This window comes from Lissotriton helveticus, chromosome 2_1 (genome assembly GCF_964261635.1).
Source record: "Lissotriton helveticus chromosome 2_1, aLisHel1.1, whole genome shotgun sequence".
In the NCBI taxonomy this organism is placed as follows: Eukaryota; Metazoa; Chordata; class Amphibia; order Caudata; family Salamandridae; genus Lissotriton; species Lissotriton helveticus.
In genome coordinates this window covers 360,206,199-360,228,373 of record NC_136059.1, presented here as the reverse complement: position 1 = coordinate 360,228,373, position 22,175 = coordinate 360,206,199, and the positions used below count along the sequence as shown (strand labels likewise).

At 43.7% G+C, this 22,175-nt stretch overlaps 1 long non-coding RNA gene across 1 annotated transcript in view; it reads right to left on the bottom strand.

Annotated features, from left to right (window-relative positions):
- Positions 1–12,695, bottom strand: part of LOC144817980 (uncharacterized) — a 347,207-nt gene extending 334,512 nt beyond the window's left edge. Inside the window, exons 1-3 of the long non-coding RNA XR_013607013.1 lie at positions 12,663–12,695; positions 12,183–12,248; positions 12,002–12,034 (exon numbers count right to left, since the gene is read on the bottom strand). This is a non-coding gene — a long non-coding RNA (uncharacterized LOC144817980). The remainder of the gene's footprint in view (positions 1–12,001; positions 12,035–12,182; positions 12,249–12,662) is intronic.
- Positions 12,696–22,175: the final 9,480 nt, after the last annotated feature.

Sequence of the window (22,175 nt, the reverse complement as noted above, 5' to 3'; positions counted from 1 at the left end):
CCTAAATTGAAGCCGAAAAGGTCTCTACTCTCTTCGGCGATCGGGATGCTGAAGAAGGCGTTCTTCAGATCAATCACCGAGAACCAGGCTGCTGAAGCTGGAACCATTGTCAATAAAGCAGTAATGTCGGGGACGACTGGAAACTGCGAGATAACTACCTTATTTACTTCTCGGAGGTCAATCACAAACCTATACACAGGGGGCTGTGAAGGATCAGTACGTTTTAAGACCGGTAAAACTGGACTGTTACAAACGTTACCTGTTGTTTCTTCGATAACATCTTTATCGATCAAATCATAAACGATCGTTAACAACGCCCTCTCGCATTCGTTAGATATTTTGTATTGGGGAATACGTGGCAATCTGACTTTGGCTTTCAAAGTTATGACATACGGTGCTATCTCCAAACGACCTACATCATTGGAACCATTAGCCCACAGTATATCAGGAAGTGATGACAATTTGGTTGGAATACCTTCTTTTGACAAGTACATTGGAGAAATGACTTTTTTCCCTAAAGTAAGTTGTACTCCCGAGGGAGAACAGTACAAAGTCGCATACAACCTCTTTAGCAAATCCAATCCTAACAAATTTTCACCGCAACCTGTTGTAAGAATGAGGGGTGCTTCTAATTCACAGGGGCCAACAGAAAGGGAAATAGGACTAGAGATCGGGTTTCTAACAGGGGCGCCAGAGAAGCCTACTGAGACATTCATTTCGCCAGACAAAGGTGCGCCAGGAAGTTTTGAGTGCATAATAGAACTTTTTGTAGCACCAGTATCCAGCAGAAATGGCTCTGACACTCCTGAGGTAATTACCTCGACATAAGGTCCATACTGATCTACTGGAACTGAAACAACTCCCTCTCTTTGTCCATGGCTGTCCTAGCAATCGTTACCCTCATTGTCGTGTTCGGTGTAATAGTCGTCAGCATAGTACTGAGCTGACCTGGACGATGCATTATTCTGTTGGTCAAAGCTATTCATGGAATTCTGAGGCGGAAAAGAAGCTGTTTTTTGGGCAAAATGTCCACGGCCCCTACCTCTAGGGGCATGTTGAACACCTCTTCCCCTTACACCTGAAACACCCTTTAAGCGTCGCGCAAGAGCCGGACAATTACCTTTAAAATGACCCTCTTCCTTGCAATACGCACATTGATTCGGGCCATACGGAACACGCTGATGGGAAAACTCGTTTCCTTGCGCGTCTCTAGAATACTGCTGATTCTGTTGATAATTGGGCTGGCTAGCCATACGAGGCGGATAGGCCTGTTGGAGAAGAACTTTAGTTTTCAAATCTTTCGTCTTTTTGTCTGCCTTATCTAGCTCGTCTTTGCGCCTGTTTTCGTAGTACTGAGCTGTTGCTAAAATCTGCGCTGACGTGGAGACAGCCCAAGCACTCTCTGAATCTTTTATTTTAGCACACAGTTCGGGAAGCAGATTGTGTACAAACTTGTCTACAAACAATCTTTGGCCACCCTCGGTAGCCATATCCTGACCACTATGGTCAGTGAAAGTTTCCTCAAATCTCGTGAAAAAGTCAGACACATTCTCGTCTTTCTTCTGCTTGCACGCGGATAGCTTGTCCCAGTTTACGCGTACTTCAGGCATAATTGTCTTCATGTACGCAATAATTCTACCAGGAAGTTCAGCTATTAACGGCTCAGGCTTGAAACCACCGACTTGTCTAGCATCTGTAGTCGCAATGTTCGCCCACGAGTCACCTAATTCTTGGTCATGATCCGTATGACGTATTTTACTCCATAAAGGATGTGGAACAACGTTCCCAAACAACATGTCTATATCCGCTAAATTCATTATACATGAGCTTGCAGTGTGGGACAACTCCTTATAATACCCAGTCGGATTTTTACGGGGATCGGGTAGTGCCTGCTTGAGTGCTAGAACTTCGGATCTTTTCCAGGGGACATGTACCCATACACGCTGGAAATGAGGCAGAACCGGTGGAACTGCAGTTGCGTCACCTTCCCTCCAGACCGGAGGAACCTCTCTCATGGGGTACTGTCTCGCTCTTTTCCTACTAGATGTACCACATTCAGATGATGACACAGAATTACCACCCGTACTTCGATGTGATAATAATATCTCTACTGCTCTTTCAACGTCGAGACCAACTATCATACCCTCCCCGAATTTAAATCGTAATCTACACAACTCTTGCTGGTTGCTCTTCTGACCATTATCTTCCAAATCCTCACACAGGAAAACACACATCTGCTCAAAGACGTATTTTTGTGTTGGTTCATCCCATTGACGGAAAACGTTCATGACAGACTCTACATCATATCTCGCTGTGTCAATAGCCCAATTCCGTGCTAGCTTATTCAATGATTCCCTTTCCTGATAATCGGGCATTTGGCTTCGTAATTGTCTTCGTTCCGTCTTAGGGGTCGTTTTAGGCGACCGAAAAAGTGGTGAAGGAAGGTTAGTAACAATGCTGGCCATTTTATGCCAGACGGAAGGTGAAAGTGGAGGAATAACTGGTGGTAGTAGAACAGAGTCACGCAAAGTAGAAACGGAAATGTTCGTAGAACGAGTATCAGAGAGACTAGAAGGTGCGCTAGGCGAAATTTTAGAAGGAACAGTAGGAGAAGTAGATGTGATCGGTGAGCCTTGAGGAGGCTGCGCCAGAGAAACAGGAGCCAGCTGAAGAGTAGCCAGTGAGTGCGGTAAAGGAGCCTGTATAACAGCTACCAGAGGTGCAACTAAAGGTTGCGGAGGTGCTGTGGCGTTGTGTGCATAGGGTGGTGGCGAATTTAATAGGTGGGACATTAATGGATCTTTCTCGGATCCTTCCTTTTGACCTTGTCCCTTATTTGGCAGCATCGGGTAACATTTATCTATCGCTAGTTTCTTGCTCCTAAGCATCTGTTCGCTTTCCTGCTCTTCCTCGTTATCTCTGTATGCGACGGCAGCTTGCACCATCGACATACCTCTTTTATTCTTTTTTGCTAATTTTATTCCTTTCTGTTTGGCTTCTTTGCGCCATAAGCGGAAAGAGTCAAACATCGCCGGCCGGGCTTTTTCCTTGAACAGTTTGACCTCTAAGTTATCTAATATTTCTGGGTCGAAACTACCGTATTGGGGCCACTTTAAAACACCATCCTTGCGGGTGTATTTTATCCATACTTCGTTATATGTTATAGGACCTACGCCGTGCTTTACATAGAGCTCATACGTTGGAGTTCCAATTGGAGGAACCGGACAAGAATCCTCTAATCGGGAGTCCTTACTACAACCAAGACAAAACAAGTTTCCAAGTCTGCTAAAACCAGGCATCTTCGCTCACTAGTCTAGCTTCAAACTTCAAAGGATTATCTGTTACGATATTTCTCGTGAATACACGAGTCCTTCGGCTTTGGGGCTTGCAAGTACCAAATCAAAGCGTATCTCAAGGATACCAAAAACTAAGGACAAACTAAGGACTGGGAGACGCTCCACTTATACTTAACTGAAGTATTTGAAGATCTGTGACGTCGCTAGAAGACTCGTCTGTCGTTTCGCTCTACCAAGGATCACTGGGTCCAAAACAAGGCGATAGTCAGGGCAGCAGTCCTTCGTAGCCGTCGGGATGCGGGGAACCTCGCAGCAAAGACCTTCGGAACCACGTCGACATACAGGGGTCGCTGAAGTGGCTGGCCGTCCTCCGGAATTTTCACACGAAGCTCCTCACGAACATTTGGCTTGGACCGTCACCGCTTGATATCGCCCCGAGTTGGGCGCCAACTGAGGTGCCGGGTTTTTAGGAACCCGGTGGTGCCAGGGGGTAACACCCGAAGACCTCTGAGTTCTCCCTTGTTCCGGACCACAGAAACACTGAGTCTTCTAGTCAGAGTCAAAGATCAAGTTTTATTGGTAGCTACCAAGTAACACGTGTCCCAGAAGTACACCACACGGAGAGTAGGTTCTCGGGAGACTGTTCGTTTTTACAGAACCAGCCTTCTCCTTATATACAAGATATATGGCTCCAAGCAAGAATTCTTGAGTTTATGATATGGCTATACACATATTTCTACAATAATACAAAGAGCGAAGTCATGTAAGCAAGCCCATATTTTAGATGTCCAGTTCGCTGATAGATTACCCAGTTAGATCTGGAACTCCCATCAGATATCGATGAAACACCAATAAAGAAAGGTACAACCCAGTCATAAAACGGGCCATAAACAAGGAACGTGGACAGGTGCATGTTTGCAGAAAGCATGGTCTGTATGTAGTGAATCGTTCGTGGAATGTTATGTATTGATGCTATCGTATTCGGCCACTGGGCGAGGAGCTGCCCAAAGAGGTTTGGCTTAAGGCAATGGAGTCAGTTGGGACAGGTCAGGGGGAAGTCAGGGAAGGGGGACGTGTCCCTTTTGATCAAGCTCGACCTTTAATTGACTTAACATGAGGGCAAGATGTAAGATGGATGCCATTCACAAAATGGAGTCTAAGGGATTGGGACGGAGACTACGATTTTGGGGTGTTGGCAACCCTCGATTGTGACGCAAATACATAGGAATGATGTCCTAATCATTATCGGTTCATAGACACCAAAATCGTTATGGTAAGTTGAGGTTTTGTGACACGGGTATTGGACCTCGATACCGGGAAAACAACAGGGTCCAGATTTTCAGAACCACACTGCATGATCCCAGAACAGATAATATTCCTGAATGACACCATTCAGCAAACAACCTGTCTTGACTTAGCCAAGATAAAAGACTTAAATAAACCGTCTATTCCAAAGCCCATACCTGATACTAATAGCACTACAGATGTGGAGATAGACATATCCCATATTTTACACCAAAACAGAACAAATCCTGATTGGAAAAAATGGTTGATCTGGCCCACAGACACAAATAACTGTCAAGATAGATTCCTGAACAAAACACAGGGGTTCAAACAGAACAGGCCAGACCCAAGATACTCCCAGAGACAACATCCAGGGATAGTTACAACATACAGTGTAGGGAAACTATGCCTTGAGTAGCTACAGAAATCCACACTGGCTGAAATTAAGCAACACTTGACTTTACTTAAAGACGGTGCTGACTTGCGTGATTTCATACTGGGACCACGCAAACAGCGTCAAAAACGTTTCATATACGCCGGTATATACGCTGCTTACAACGAAGCTTGGAAAGTAACACAAATTTGAAACAGCTGAAAAAATACGAGAAATTTATCGTATAAATTTGGAAAAATCACTTTCTGTAGTGGACAATGGGTTAACGACTCTGTCCTCCAGAATATAGTCACTGGACAGCATTGTATCATCTGCTATTGATATAATAGAGCAGGACTTGCTAATGTTATAACATGGTCAGTCATAATTGCGTTCTATTGTACAACTTGGCTGGATGTTGCAAAATCTGCGTTCAGGCTACGTGCCATGGCGTCTAATCAACATAACGTCATTGTTTTCTATCTTTAACCTTACTGATAAACAAATCAGTTTGGCACAAAAAGGAGCAGACTATACGATTCTGAGCATTGAAAAACTTGAGAGATTACCATTGACAATGTCAGAGAGACCTGTCATTGAATGGATAATACACGGAACAATTACAATTCCGATAACAACTTTCCAGTTTAAGTATTGCCAAAAATATATACCAGCAGGCCTGTATGAAAGGTTGGGTAAAGGATACATCAAGTCAACATGGAATTTACCTTATACACACAAATGTTATAGTGAAGGGAAAAAAGAGGTATTTCTTAGTGGTAACAATTGTAAAAAATCACTAAGCGGTACACTTCTGTGTCAAGGTATTAACTTGCATGGAGCCTGCGAAGGTTCATCAAATAACCTTTCATGTCACCTGCACGGCACTCCTGCAACACAGATAGAGCCATTTTTCAGACAGCTTTCCAACAGCAGCTACGTTCTAATAAGTGACCACAGCTGTTGTGGCATGGTGCCAGGAAAAGCCTATCTCGTGAGCGTTACTTCCATGGTCACTTGCTGTATGCAAGTATTGTATCCAAACAGCAATCCAGACATGGAGGCGGCAATATGGCCTTCTTTGAATATCTCTTCTATTCGAATTGATACTTTAAGCAGAATGAAGTCTATTCTTTTACAGACAACTGTGCCTTTAACCTCGTCCAAAGAGACGTATGATCTGCAAGTTGCAAGGACAGCAGCAGAGATACATTCCCTATTATCAACAAATTGCCCCGTGCATTTCGTAGAAATGTTAGGTCAACTCTTAAACATGTCTGATACCAGTGGCATCACACATGTATTTAAGACAATTTTTTCGGGACTGTTAGCACCCTTTGAAACAGTTCTGGGCATTTTCCCGAATGTTGTCCATTCCTTTTTCGGCGGCCTGCCTCTTCTTTTGGGACTCGTAGCAGGAATTTTATTTTTGATCCTTCTGCTCCGATATGGCAAGCCAAGCCACAGACAAAACTCCAGCAACAATGGAAGAGACGATCCTAGCAATACGCTACCGGGACCGAATCACTAAAGTCCTCGGATTAGCCCGGCTAAGAGATCTGAGTGCAACTTGGTTTCTTTCATTCAGACCAATCTGGCAAGATTGCATCTTACCTTTGCTTCGATGTCTGCTATGCAGAGAAGAATGCTGGTTAGACGTCTGTCTTACACTACCATCAGCAGTACCAATGGATATCGATACTTTGCTAGGTCCGGTATCGACTCATGCAACGTGTTGTCCCCAGCGGCTACCTATTCTGATGACGGCATTCGTTGAGACTTCACCATTACGAGTAGGTGGCGGTGAAGTACGAGAGGAAAGCAGCACCAAACAGGTACAACCTTCTGTGAGCATTGCTGATCCCGACATCGATGATAGCAATCATTCTGACATATGCACAATTTCAGCATTTTCGAACTTGGTCGAACTTTCACCTGATGTTGTAGACCAATTTTTCGCAAGCCTGTCTGATATGATGTTCTCTCCAGTCAACGAGAAAAACTTTTAAAACAACGAGCACACAGCGTTCCCTGAACTCTGAATTCGGCCTTCAGTTTTTGATAAACAAAACTACTGAAAACATTTGGAACAATTTTTTCCCCTGAAAGCGAAATTATTTTTCCACTTCCAAAATATTTACCTTTTTTCTGGCACTTGGTACTCTGCTTAAAGTAGAACTATTCTTAGAGAACAGAGCTTCTATTTTTAGAGATATTAGAGACAATATTTTACCTCAGCCTCTAGCACATGTACAGTATTGTATAAATATGTGATGAAATGGTCTGGATCTTCTTTTCTGTATACAGAGCCATTTCATGTGTAATTTTCGCAATTCATTCAGCTGATATATATGCATTTAACTGCTTGAAAAACGTACAGTACCAATACTCATTTTTCGTGTATTTACCATATACCATTTCAAATACAACTTATGTATTTTGGGGTGGGTTGGAAAACACACATGCATCGTTATATGTTTAATATTGCTTAGTATTTAGTAATGATGGACATTAATACGTGGAGTGGGTGTTGTCTCTCTATCTAGGACCCTAATTCGATATTCCCGATTTATGCCCTTGTATGGTTATAACAAATAATATCCTTATAAAGGCATAAGGATCATATCCATATTTAGTAATAGCCCATGCAGTCCAAATACGGCAAGGCTACTCCCATAGACTCCTAGAAAGTACAACGCGTTCTTTAAACACACCAAGCATCCTGCAGCCCGGGAAATCCCCCTGCTTTTGTTTTGATTTGCACAAGAACTCCTGGAGTCCAGAAAGAACTGTTAGTTCTTAGTGACGTCTTATGTCCAACCTTACGTCAAACCCGGCACCTTTCAGGTATAAATATACCAACGTTGCCTTAAGCAAACACACGGTGGTTTGGAGCAGAGCGGCTATCTACTTGCCCGACGCCCAGCTGATGCGAGAGCCGAAGGAAGCCGACCCTTCCATTTGACGCACTGAGAGAGACGCTATCTTTTTCTCCAGCCGAGAAAATCCAGCTCCGGTGTTTCCAGTCACCCTTGCGGGTTGCTGGGAGATCGAGTCCTGAGAAAGAGATACAAGACCTCCTTCATTCTAGAACCAAGGTACGGAGCTGACTAAATCCTTAAGAGAATTCTTGATTCAGATTCTTGGCAAAAACCAACTTAACTTAAACTGCAACTTACTTACTCCTTCCCACGTATTAGGCTTAGGTCAGGTACACCGGGGTAGGCGTATCTTAGAAGCACCAGTTGAGTACGTTAGTCAATGTTTTTATGTATGTATATATTTTATCCGTTTTAAAGTATCATATGGCTAAGAAACCATATCAATGCTTTTACAGTATTATTTTATAATACTACTTTTACTGTACGCACTTTACTTCATGATAAGTATTACAATTGTGGCAACTCATTTCTCTTGCATGAGAAAGAAGACTGCTCAATAAATAACAACTTTTATTGAAAACGCCCGTCTCTCTATTTCTCTACACTCTGGTGAAACTAAGCATGCACGATTGACTGAGTGAAATAGCTGTCTATTGTTTTCACACGACTCTAGAGATATACTCTTTATTCTGAGGGAGCAAAGTTGTCATGTTTCTGCGGTTGTCAGAAACTAATCCCTTCTTGTCTACATCAGGAAGGTGAACTCTTTCCTGAACATTCAAGAAAGTTTCTAGTGACCTCTGAGCTAGCTGGCAAAACTAATTAAGTCTAATATAGTCAGTAGCGACCTAGATGACCTCAGTCCTACGTCTACACTGCTGATTATATTATTCCAATGCGCAGAGCCTATTGGGAATATACGAACTACACTACAAAAGAGGTTGCCACCGGCTAAAGCACTTCTGTCAGGAGGTTGGTCCCGACTGCCACTGTAGGGAGTTCGAGGTGGAGGTCATCGGCCGCCCAAGCAACACCACTGCGTAACTGGCTCCCTCCTACGTAGCCACGGTAGGAGGAGACAGCATGCCAAGGTCAGGTGAGGTGTCAAGACCACTAGCATACCCCAAATTCTCTGCCCAGTCCGGATCATAATCACACTGTTGTGTGAGAGGGTCCTCAGACCTCTCCCTGTCCTCTCCTTCCTCCGAAGTCTGTGAAACAGGCTGAAAATAAGGAGGGCGGACAAAGAGGTAAAAAGTCCCCAACGGCGTCAGGATTGGCGTCGAGCAACGCCGATCCGGCGCAGTGTCCGGTTCCGGGCTGAAACTGGGGTCGACGTTGGCAGTGGCACCGGACCAAGTCGGAGGTGGTGTCGGGGAGGGGTCGACACCGGGGGAGGTGTTATGAGGTCAACCGGTGTCGCCTGGGATCGGAGCCTGGATCCAGGGGGGTACTGCGGCGCCTAAGCCGATGGCGCCTGAGCCGGAGATGCCGGCGATGGAAGGGCAGGACTTCTAGTCAGGCCCACGGGGCCCATATGCGCACCCATGGGGCCAAACGGCCCAAAGAGTCGGGCCATGGCAGCAAGAAACTCTTGCACCTGAGCAGGCATCGCCAACGGACCGGGAAAGGGAGAGTTGGCTGGCGGCAACGACATCGCAGGCTCTGCCGGAGTCAAGAGGGTGGCACCACTCTCAGCCGCATCATGAGACGGGCGAGGGGAAGTCGAAGAGCGACAACATTTCTTCAACTTCTTCTTGGAATGCTTCGACTTACCTGATCCCGAGTGCGAAGACTTATATCCAGAGGAACAATGGTGACGGCTCCGCGACCAGTCCCTCAAACTCCCACGGCACCGGGACCTTGAGCGGCGCGGAGCCGACTGCCAGACATCCAGCAACTTTCGGTACCACTCCCTCAAAGTCTTTGGCGCCATGGCCCGGCAGTCGGGGCACGCCTTGGAGACGTGGTCGCGCCCCAGGCACTGTGGGTCCGTCACCAACATCATGCGGTGACAGTCCCCACAGTTCTTAAAGCCGGACAACCTTCCGACACCAGGAATCGATCGACTCAAAAGAATTGAGACAAAATGTCTCGAAAAAACTCAGTCAAAAAGTGACCTGGGGAACTTGCTCTTCCTGGATCTGCGCTTTCTGGTGCGGAAAAAGAAAGAACTGACGTCAGTGCGAGTGGGCCCGTCTAAGTAGCTTCAGCGACGTCATCTCGACCACAACAACGCACGTGGACAAATTAAAACTAGGATTCTTGCAGTATCAAAACAAATAATAAAAAGACATGGTGCTCCTATTAAGTGATGGTGTAGTGAAAGTGACAAAGTGAACAAATGGTACACCTACGCAATATACATTTATAATATATACATGTGTCTGATAGGGACAATATGATGTTAACTACAACTCTCCGAATACAAGTGTCAAAATCCACAATCCAATTAATCAACAGTCCATAGTAAAAGTTGACGAAGTTTTGACCAACAATGCAAAATTAATCAGAAAAGGGTCATCATCAGGACAGAATGTTGTAGACTGCACCAGACGGATTAGGGCAACAGTTCTAAAATACTACCACACTGGGATTTATTATGATCTAGTATTTGATTCCGTTGCCCCCCTTTTTTATAGAATACACCACAAGACCAAGCAGCGCACAGCCAATCGTCACAAATCTTTTTAGCATCTCGAAATTTGATCGAGGTAAGACTTCATCTTGAAGTATGTCAGAAGATAGTATTTACAACAATAGGTTTCCAGCCAGTGACCCATGTGGTTTTGTTTTCCTTCCCTTTTTTCAGACTCTCTGGATAGCTGAGTCTAATCTTTGCACTATTGGTATCCTTGACGTCGGCGAATGTGTACGTGTGCCTGCCTTTTGGCAGGTGAGCCTCAATTACCACTTCATGTCATGATTATACTCTCATACGTCCTAGCACTTCAATTAATTCCCCCCCCCCTTTTTCAGAAATACTGGCCTAAGACGTTCCATTTTTGATATCCTCACCCACCTCTTCTGTCTTTGGAATCGCGGGTAGGTATGATGCAGTTTGCCGCCACCCCTTTTTTTAGTCGAGGATGCAGTCCCTTATCAGTTTTTCTCCCTTTGTCTACTCCAACACAGCTCAACGTTAGAATTTTTATCCAAACTATCGGTACGTCGATCTTTAGACTGACATGTTTAGTCCGATCAAGGTTCACTCCGGTTTTTTCCCTCTGTGATGTAATTTCTCTCCTCAATAAATTAGTCATGTGTAGATATATTCTCCATTTCGAGTGCTCTCTGTTGAGACCTCCATGTCTTTCGACTAAAGAATTCTTATACTTTACCCCTAGGAATTTTGCCCTCCCCGGTCCTTCTCTCCCCCCTTTGTCCTGAAGAAGACCGGCCCAGCAAGGTGTATTCTCCTGCACTACATTTTTGGGTCGAAACGTAGACTACTACTTCTCCCCACCAGTCTCCACCGCTAGCAAGATTTCTACGGCTGTTATAGGAGCATGGTGTTTTTAAAGTGTTTTACATTGATTTATACCACATCTGTGACCCTGGAGATCACTTTACCATTGTCGAAAAAGTGGATTAATTACTTGCCAAAAAAACACGGAAGATACAGTAGGTCTAATGAGCTATCATAATAGGTAATCCTTATTATGAAGGATAAGAGTAATTGATACCTAGTGGTTATCAGAGAAAACACAGGAGAGCAATCAGAACAATCTCAATTCGTGAGTGAAAGAACCCATCAGCACACCGATTGGTGGAGCCTCATCATCTGGGTTTTGTAGCTGCGAATGATGCCCGTAAGGCAACTCCTCAATTAATTCAATGAGGGTTGTAAAGTGCGGATCATCAAACGCGCAAAAAACAAACCATCACACAGAAGACAGGTGTTATAAAGAGCTGATAGGAATAATTGCAGTGCCCAAAAGAAAACAATAGTGGTGAAAAAGTTAAAAATACCTGTCGTGATGACTAAAGAGTAATTTTATTAGGGGTGACCATCAGGACGGTATGTTCTAAAAGCAGAGTGGGTATAGTATTTTGAAAAATATTACTAACCATCAAGGATATAAAGTGGTCAACATGTTTCAGCCCTTTCGGGCTTTCGTCAGGACCTATGAAGTTCACTACTGCAATTGTGAAAAAGGACCTACCGATGGTATGATCTCTTCAGTCCAAGAGCTCTCCTGTGAAATCAGAACACAAAAAAGAGGAAACAAGAAAACAAACAGTCTATATACAATGGTCTCTCAGAAGTTTACTAGATCTAAGTATGTACAGACTGATTTCCAAACACTGTAAGTATCATATTACAGTCATGTATTATCTACTCACCCATGATTGAAGGGAGGAAAGGCCTCACCTCTCCTGGCACTCGCTCAGGAAGAAAGAGGCCACGCTCTAAATAAAAGAAGAGGGTATGAACTTGCAATTATAAGCATAAAATATATACCTTATGAGGAGCTAACAACTAAAAAACGAACAAAGCGAGGCAGGGCTGCGGGGCATAGGGAAATGAGAGGTGACTTCTCATTATGCCCCCTAGGGAAATGATAAACTTTTTACCAAGAACCTATGCTTTCAATAATACTGAAAAAGAAGGACTATTTCCAGAAAGCAGAATATTTCAGAAAGAGAGTTGGTTGCTGGGCGCAATTACTCTGAAAACATCCTGAAACCAAATTAGCTAAGTCAAAACAAATCGCAAATATCATGGAAAAACTCATTATTACTCCATGCATCTGCCCATATAGATCCAAACGTCTGTTTTACCAAGATATTAATGCCTGCAAAGATAAAGCAGCGCTCACCCACCTGTCCGTCGTTGCCTCGGTCGTTTGACTGAGCCGAGGGGAAGGTGGTGAGGCTGCATGTGTGAGCGTGTCAAGAGGGACTGTGGCGGACCTGAATGGCAGCTAGCTTGAAAAAACGACTGCATTCTTATTGGTCATTAGTTCTAGACCCCAACCAATCGTGAGCTGGAAACGCGGGGACTGTGTGCCTCGCTGTATTCCCCATGCTACATTAATGTTAGTGCTCACCTAATTGGGCGCAGAAACCGGATACGGAAATAAATAGTACCGGTTCATGTTTATTATTGTGTTGGAACTCGCTCATTGGTTGAGTGGAGTACCAATGGCCGTGCAAGGCAACCGGAATAATAAACACTCGTGTATCATACGGGAACCGAGTATTCATAATGTAAAGAACATTCACTCAAAAAATTTGAGCGTGTTGCATTAGTTGGCTGGATTAGGGAAACTGTTGGCTTCTGTTTATCATTCGATGATGCAGGCTGATTACTAAGAAATCCCTAATGTGAAAAAGAGCTGTCAAGTTTCCGCGCCAAAAGGACACAGAGACTAACACAGAACAGCGTCATGGGTGATTGAATGTAACGCATTCCTTCAAAGCAGGTGGAATGGAGAGAAACAATCTACCATTGACCATATGTTGTTTTGGCCTTTCTGACTAGTTTTGTTATTTTGTTGAGTGAAGGTACGCATCATTTTAGCACTTGGTGTCGATGCGGGTATCTACAGCGTTCTGTAATGACTCAAAATCTATTTGCAAAGGCGTGTGTTAAAGATAGATGCGTCAGACAGATGAGCTCGCATCGCATTTCGATCATAAGTGTGCTGACCTATCATCACCGTAGTGTTTCACCATAGTGTGATTTGTTGGTCCACATATGTTTCGATTTGTGTATATTGTAGTTTGTATCTCTTTCTCTCATAGTTAGATGCTAGTGCAGAGAAGCTACGGGCAAGGGTGACTGTATTTATAGAATAAAAAGAATGTATGTACACCTTTGTTTTCAAGACATGATCTCATCAACCTTATACCGTTGGGGTTGGTTTAGAGCTGTAACCAAGGAATATCATCGTTCAACCCCCGTGTATCACATGTAAGTTTAAAAACCCATTTTTGTTCTTTTCTGAGTAGAAAATGTGAGATGTCACTAACATGTGGAGGTATATATGGTTGTTCCAAAACCACCCATTCCAAATCATCAGCCGAATGTTTCATGCTGAGGAAATGGGAAGTCAGGCGGGTGGCTTGTCTGTTGCATCGAATCGTGCTCTTGTGTTCTTGTATCCTTAGTTTTATTTTTCTCGTTGTCATCCCTATATAGCGTAGGCAGCAAGGGCAGGTGATCTGATATATAACCCTTTCGCTGTTGCAATTGGTATGGTTTTTCAACAGCCATGGACGAGTTGTTCCAATATCTACTGACAGAGTTTTCTTAGTCTGGGGACACACCGAGCAACTCCCACAGGGATAATGACCCTGTACTGGTGGCAGATTCCACAATCTGGTGGTAGTGTCGCATCTGGTATTCGTAGGTCTGGTGTGGACTAACTCATCTTTTAGATTCGTACTCCTCTTAAATGAAAAAAGCGGCAAAGGGATGTTATCTCCTGTGCTGTTCAGAATGCGCCACTTATGTCTGATAATCTTCTGTATTGGGGACGAGGCAGTACTGAAAGTAGTTACACACACCAGTCTATTGAGTGGAGGTTTTACGATAGCCGGTGCAAGGAGTGCATCACGATGGTTGTTGGAGGCTCTCTTGCATGAATTCTTAATAAGCCTGCTGGGATATAGGCGTTGTTTCAATTTGTCTGACAGAACTGCCGACTGGGTGCGGAAGTCTGATGTGGCTGAGCAATTCCTTCGAACCCTCAAAAACTGCCCAAACGGGAGATTCTCACGGAGGGATCTAGGATGATGGCTATCAAACCTCAACAAGGAATTGCGTGACATGGGCTTGCGGTACAGGCTACTCGCGAGGTGTCCCTCCTCTGGGATGATCAACAAATCCAAAAAAGCAGGTTCTGTCTTGCTGTAGTCCACTGTGAATCTCAGAAATGGATTCTGGTCATTTAGCCAGGTCTGAAAAGATAGTACAGACTGGCTGTCTCCACGCCATATTACTAGGATGTCGTCTATGTACCTCTTCCACAACACCATCTGGTGGAAGTATGGATTGTTGTGGTTGAGGACATAATTGGTTTCGAAATGGTGGACGTAAAGATTCGCCAGACTCGGCGCAAATTTACTGCCCATAGACGTCCCAGACATTTGAAGGTATAGGGAGTCTTCGAAACTAAATTTTTTTTCGGTCATAGCAATTCTTGCTAGATCCATAATAAAGTGGATAGGTGTTATACTGTCATGTATAGTATTTTCAAGAAGTTGCTGTACAGTTTGTAGGGTTTCTGCTTGCGGTATGCAAGTGTACAGCGACTCTACATCAAAACTGACAAGCATGTCTAGGTCAGTGTTGAAAGCTGTCTCAGGTAACAGTCGCAAGACATCTTTGGTGTCCTGGAGATATGTTGGCAAGGTTTTGACAAGTGGTGCCAAAAACACATCTACAAACGAGGACAAAGGTTCCAGCAATGATCCAATGCCTGATATTATTGGGCGTCCTGGAGGGGGCCTGATGGTTTATGAATTTTTGGCAGCGTGTAGAAGTACAGAGTGATGGGGTGGTTAGTGACCAGAAACTTGGCTTCACTTGTTGTGATCCACCCCTCCGCAGTAGCTTCCTCAACCAGATGTTTAATCTCAGTAAGGAGTCTGATTGTTGGATCCGTACTCAAAGGTGTATAAAACTGATTGTTCCCCAACTGTCTGAGGCATTCAGACCGATAGGAGGTGGTGTCTTGAATCACAATGGCACCACCTTTGTCGGCCGGTTTGATCGTAATGCTTTTGTCATTAGATAGAGTGGCAAGAGCTTGTCTCTCGTTTTTGGATAGGTTTTGAAAATTGACATGTTTGGAGAGATCCAATGTTTGTATCTCATGTAGTACAGCGTTTTCAAAGGTGTCTACTCTCGATGGCACCTGGTGTATCAAGGGCATAAAAGTTGATTTGGCCCTAAGCCCTGTGTTCATATCAATCGGTGGTTGTGTCAGGTCTGTGTTCTTTTCTTTAAAAAAGAAGTGTAATCTCACACTCCGAAAAAATCTCTCCACTTCACCGCGAAGTTGAAAGGCATCTCCATTGTTAGTAGGAACAAAACCAAGGCCCTTATTGAGAACTTGTTTTTCTTGGGGAGATAAAGTGCGAGTGCTTAAGTTCACTACCAAATCTTCAGTGTCATCATGTGTCTCAATCATAGGCCTCGCTTGCTGCGAGTGACTGGGGGATCTGATTCGTCTGCCCATTGAACTTGATTGGGGCCTCTCCGTCTCCCTCTGTTCCAGCCTCGGCCTTGCCCTTAAAAAGCCTGGCTGTCATAATACTGTGGTTGCATAGCATAATGAGGCATCGGTGGTGGAAACTGTGGGTAACCCCAAGGGGTGGGTGGCCACCATGGTGATTGCTGGTACATATTACCTTGCCCTTGGCGTCTACCGTTAGGTCGATTGTTGCGACCCCGACCTCTACCTCTCCAATGGGAAGTATCATTGCCATCCGAATCGGAAGAATCTACATCAGAGGAGGTGGTGTAGTTTGATCCATATGATTTGCCTTGTTTGTTGGAATCAATGGGAATATAGTCTTCACTAGTATACGGGTAGATTTTTTCATGTGAAAATTTTGCCAGATCCTTTTTACATTTTTCAATTTTTGCAAAAAATATGGGTTCTTTGTATTCCTTGTTAGCTTTATTAGATTCCTCTTGTTGTTTCTCAAAGCGTTTCGTAGTTAAAGTGGTTTTGATTTGTCCTTCTAGGAGCTGTATTTCTACTAGAATAGCATCCGCTATCCTTTTGGCAGTTGAAATAATTAAAATAAGCCAGTCCCTCGTGCAGCGCCAGGCTATTAGTGACCAATCTCTGATAAAAGTTTTGTCTGTCAGAAAAAGTCTGGGTGCGTTGGTGACTATCAGGCCTGTGGGGGCGCACTTCCCATGTAAATATTCGGCCATAATCTGTCCATGTACTATAGTGCGTGAATGGCTTTTTTTGAGATTCAACACAGTGTCCCAGACCCCTAAAGGTGTTTGTGTTGTTGTGGGAACGAGATCAAGCATACTGGGGTTGTCATTTAGAATGGTTTGAAGAGTCTCATCATCAAAACCCAAGCCAGCAAACTCTGCCATGTTCTCGCTTAAAATTGTTTCTCCTCAGAAGAAGGCTTAACTTCAGCGGAAAGCCTAATTGTAATCGGACCCGCAGCCAGAGCTGCACATAATACACTACAAACAAAAAAGTGAGGGGGGTCCTAGGGGAGAAGTTTAAAGACCTATTAGTATCTTGTCCCCCAACTCAATTATCAAAAAAACACGGAAGATACAGTAGGTCTAATAAGCTATCATAATAGGTAATCCTTATTATGAAGGATAAGAGTAATTGATACCTAGTGGTTATCAGAGAAAACACAGGAGAGCAATCAGAACAATCTCAATTCGTGAGTGAAAGAACCCATCAGCACACCGATTGGTGGAGCCTCATCATCTGGGTTTTGTAGCTGCGAATGATGCCCGTAAGGCAACTCCTCAATTAATTCAATGAGGGTTGTAAAGTGCGGATCATCAAACGTGCAAAAAACAAACCATCACACAGAAGACGGGTGTTATAAAGAGCTGATAGGAAAAATTGCAGTGCCCAAAAGAAAACAATAGTGGTGAAAAAGTTAAAAATACCTGTCGTGATGACTAAAGAGTAATTTTATTAGGGGTGACCATCAGGACGGTATGTTCTAAAAGCAGAGTGGGTATAGTATTTTGAAAAATATTACTAACCATCAAGGATATAAAGTGGTCAACATGTTTCAGCCCTTTCGGGCTTTCGTCAGGACCTATGAAGTTCACTACTGCAATTGTGAAAAAGGACCTACCGATGGTATGGTCTCTTCAGTCCAAAAGCTCTCCTGTGAAATCAGAACACAAAAAAGAGGAAACAAGAAAACAAACAGTCTATATACAATGGTCTCTCAGAAGTTTACTAGATCTAAGTATGTACAGACTGATTTCCAATCAAGTTCAATGGGCAGACGAATCAGATCCCACAGTCACTCGCAGCAAGCGAGGCCTATGATTGAGACACATGATGACACTGAAGATTTGGTAGTGAACTTAAGCACTCGCACTTTATCTCCCCAAGAAAAACAAGTTCTCAATAAGGGCCTTGGTTTTGTTCCTACTAACAATGGAGATGCCTTTCAACTTCGCGGTGAAGTGGAGAGATTTTTTCGGAGTGTGAGATTACACTTCTTTTTTAAAGAAAAGAACACAGACCTGACACAACCACCTATTGATATGAACACAGGGCTTAGGACCAAATCAACTTTTATGCCCTTGATACACCAGGTGCCATCGAGAGTAGACACCTTTGAAAACGCTGTACTACATGAGATACAAACATTGGATCTCTCCAAACATGGCAATTTTCAAAACCTATCCAAAAACGAGAGACAAGCTCTTGCCACTCTATCTAATGACAAAAGCATTACGATCAAACCGGCCGACAAAGGTGGTGCCATTGTGATTCAAGACACCACCTCCTATCGGTCTGAATGCCTCAGACAGTTGGGGAACAATCAGTTTTATACACCTTTGAGTACGGATCCAACAATCAGACTCCTTACTGAGATTAAACATCTGGTTGAGGAAGCTACTGCGGAGGGGTGGATTCCAACAAGTTAAGCCAAGTTTCTGGTCACTAACCACCCCATCACTCCGTACTTCTACACGCTGCCAAAAATTCATAAAACCATCAGGCCCCCTCCAGGACGCCCAATAATATCAGGCATTGGATCATTGCTGGAACCTTTGTCCTCGTTTGTAGATGTGTTTTTGGCACCACTTGTCAAAACCATGCCAACATATCTCCAGGAATCCAAAGATGTCTTGCGACTGTTACCTGAGACAGCTTTCAACACTGACCTAGACATGCTTGTCAGTTTTGATGTAGAGTCGCTGTACACTTGCATACCGCAAGCAGAAACCCTACAAACTGTACAGCAACTTCTTGAAAATACTATACATGACAGTATAACACCTATCCACTTTATTATGGATCTAGCAAGAATTGCTATGACCGAAAAAAAAATTTGTTTCGAAGACTCCCTATACCTTCAAACGTCTGGGACGTCTATGGGCAGTAAATTTGCGCCGAGTCTGGCGAATCTTTACGTCCACCATTTCGAAACCAATCATGTCCTCAACCACAACAATCCATACTTCCACCAGATGGTGTTGTGGAAGAGGTACATAGACGACATCCTAGTAATATGGCGTGGAGACAGCCAGTCTGTACTATCTTTTCAGACCTGGCTAAATGACCAGAATCCATTTCTGAGATTCACAGTGGACTACAGCAAGACAGAACTTGCTTTTTTGGATTTGTTGATCATCCCAGAGGAGGGACACCTCGCGAGTAGCCTGTACCGCAAGCCCATGTCACGCAATTCCTTGTTGAGGTTTGATAGCCATCATCCTAGATCCCTCCGTGAGAATCTCCCATTTGGGCAGTTTTTGAGGGTTCGAAGGAATTGCTCAGCCACATCAGACTTCCGCACCCAGTCGGCAGTTCTGTCAGACAAATTGAAACAACGCCTATATCCCAGCAGGCTTATTAAGAATTCATGCAAGAGAGCCTCCAACAACCATCGTGATGCACTCCTTGCACCGGCTATCGTAAAACCTCCACTCAATAGACTGGTGTGTGTAACTACTTTCAGTACTGCCTCGTCCACAATACAGAAGATTATCAGACATAAGTGGCGCATTCTGAACAGCACAGGAGATAACATCCCTTTGCCGCTTTTTTCATTTAAGAGGAGTACGAATCTAAAAGATGAGTTAGTCCACACCAGACCTACGAATACCAGATGCGACACTACCACCAGATTGTGGAATCTGCCACCAGTACAGGGTCATTATCCCTGTGGGAGTTGCTCGGTGTGTCCCCAGACTAAGAAAACTCTGTCAGTAGATATTGGAACAACTCGTCCATGGCTGTTGAAAAACCATACCAATTGCAACAGCGAAAGGGTTATATATCAGATCACCTGCCCTTGCTCCCTACGCTATATAGGGATGACAACGAGAAAAATAAAACTAAGGATACAAGAACACAAGAGCACGATTCGATGCAACAGACAAGCCACACGCCTGACTTCCCATTTCCTCAGCATGAAACATTCGGCTGATGATTTGGAATGGGTGGTTTTGGAACAACCATATATACCTCCACATGTTAGTGACATCTCACATTTTCTACTCAGAAAAGAACAAAAATGGGTTTTTAAACTTAAATGTGATACATGGGGGTTGAACGATGATATTCCTTGGTTACAGCTCTAAACCAACCCCAAGGGTATAAGGTTGATGAGATCATGTCTTGAAAACAAAGGTGTACATACATTCTTTTTATTCTGTAAATACAGTCACCCTTGCCCGTAGCTTCTCTGCACTAGCATCTAACTATGAGAGAAAGAGATACAAACTACAATATACACAAATCGAAACATATGTGGACCAACAAATCACACTATGGTGAAACACTACGGTGATGATAGGTCAGCACACTTATGATCGAAATGCGATGCGAGCTCATCTGTCTGACGCATCTATCTTTAACACACGCCTTTGCAAATAGATTTTGAGTCATTACAGAACGCTGTAGATACCCGCATCGACACCAAGTGCTAAAATGATGCGTACCTTCACTCAACAAAATAACAAAACTAGTCAGAAAGGCCAAAACAACATATGGTCAATGGTAGATTGTTTCTCTCCATTCCACCTTTTTTGAAGGAATGCGTTACATTCAATCACCCATGACGCTGTTCTGTGTTAGTCTCTGTGTCCTTTTGGCGCGGAAACGTAACTGCTCTTTTTCACATTAGGGATTTCTTAGTAATCAGCCTGCATCATCGAATGATAAACAGAAGCCAACAGTTTCCCTAATCCAGCCAACTAATGCAACACGCTCAAATTTTTTGAGTGAATGTTCTTTACATTATGAATACTCGGTTCCCGTATGATACACGAGTGTTTATTATTCCGGTTGCCTTGCACGGCCATTGGTACTCCACTCAACCATTGAGCGAGTTCCAACACAATAATAAACATGAACCGGTACTATTTATTTCCGTATCCGTTTTCTTCGCCCAATTTGGTGAGCACTAACATTATTGTAGCATGGGGAATACAGCGAGGCACATAGTCCCCGCGTTTCCAGCTCACGATTGGTTGGGGTCTAGAACTAATGACCAATAAGAATGCAGTCGTTTTTTCAAGCTAGCTGCCATTCAGGTCCGCCACAGTCCCTCTTGACACGCTCACACATGCAGCCTCACCACCTTCCCCTCGGCTCAGTCAAACGACCGAGGCAACGACGGACAGGTGGGTGAGCGCTGCTTTATCTTTGCAGGCATTAATATCTTGGTAAAACAGACGTTTGGGTCTATATGGGCAGATGCATGGAGTAATAATGAGTTTTTCCATGATATTTGCGATTTGTTTTGACTTAGCTAATTTGGTTTCAGGATGTTTTCAGAGTAATTGCGCCCAGCAACCAACTCTCTTTCTGAAATATTCTGCATTCTGGAAATAGTCCTTCTTTTTCAGTATTATTGAAAGCATAGGTTCTTGGTAAAAAGTTTATCATTTCCCTAGGGGGCATAATGAGGAGTCACCTCTCATTTCCCTATGCCCCGCAGCCCTGCCTCGCTTTGTTCGTTTTTTAGTTGTTAGCTCCTCATAAGGATATATTTTTTATGCTTATAATTGCAAGTTCATACCCTCTTCTTTTAGTTAGAGCGTGGCCTCTTTCTTCCTGAGGGAGTGCCAGGAGAGGTGAGGCCTTTCCTCCCTTCAATCATGGGTGAGTAGATAATACATGACTGTAATATGATACTTACAGTGTTTGGAAATCAGTCTGTACATACTTAGATCTAGTAAACTTCTGAGAGACCATTGTATATAGACTGTTTGTTTTCTTGTTTCCTCTTTTTTGTGTTCTGATTTCACAGGAGAGCTCTTGGACTGAAGAGACCATACCATCGGTAGGTCCTTTTTCACAATTGCAGTAGTGAACTTCATAGGTCCTGACGAAAGCCCGAAAGGGCTGAAACATGTTGACCACTTTATATCCTTGATGGTTAGTAATATTTTTCAAAATACTATACCCACTCTGCTTTTAGAACATACCGTCCTGATGGTCACCCCTAATATAATTACTCTTTAGTCATCACGACAGGTATTTTTAACTTTTTCACCACTATTGTTTTCTTTTGGGCACTGCAATTTTTCCTATCAGCTCTTTATAACACCCGTCTTCTGTGTGATGGTTTGTTTTTTACGCGTTTGATGATCCGCACTTTACAACCCTCATTGAATTAATTGAGGAGTTGCCTTAC